This window comes from Nannospalax galili, unplaced genomic scaffold, assembly GCF_000622305.1.
Source record: "Nannospalax galili isolate Female #2095 unplaced genomic scaffold, S.galili_v1.0 scaffold406, whole genome shotgun sequence".
Taxonomy (NCBI): Eukaryota; Metazoa; Chordata; class Mammalia; order Rodentia; family Spalacidae; genus Nannospalax; species Nannospalax galili.
Window position 1 is genome coordinate 3,342,573 of NW_008357033.1, and position 503 is coordinate 3,343,075.

A 503-nucleotide genomic window follows, 5' to 3' on the forward strand; every position below is an offset into this window, starting at 1 on the left:
TACCTTCATTGAATTTCTTTCCACAACCCCTTGGGTATAGTCGTTCCTTTCTTCAGCTCTTTGTATTGCTTCCAGAACTCTCTGAAGAGCTGGTTTTATGGACATGAATTACTTCAGCCTATTTATGTTATCGAAGTTTTTTTTTACCCTTTCAACTATAATAGACATTTTGGCTGGGATAGTAATCTGGGTTGGCACCTGTGGTCATTTAAAACTTGGGATGCTTTGGTCCAGGCTCTTCTGGCTTTCATAGTTTGCACTGAAAAGTCAGCTGTAGTCCTAATGGGTTTTCCTTTATATGTGACTTGTTGTTTCTCTTTTACAGCTTTCAGTATTATCTCTTTGTTTTCTATGTTTAGTGTTTTTACTATGATGTGCCATGGAGAGTTTCTTTTCTGGTCCTGTCTGGTGTTCTTTATGCTTCTTGTATTTGTATGGGCATGTCTTTCTTTAATTTTGGGAAATTTTCTTCCACGATTCTGTTGAAGATCTGGTCCATGCCA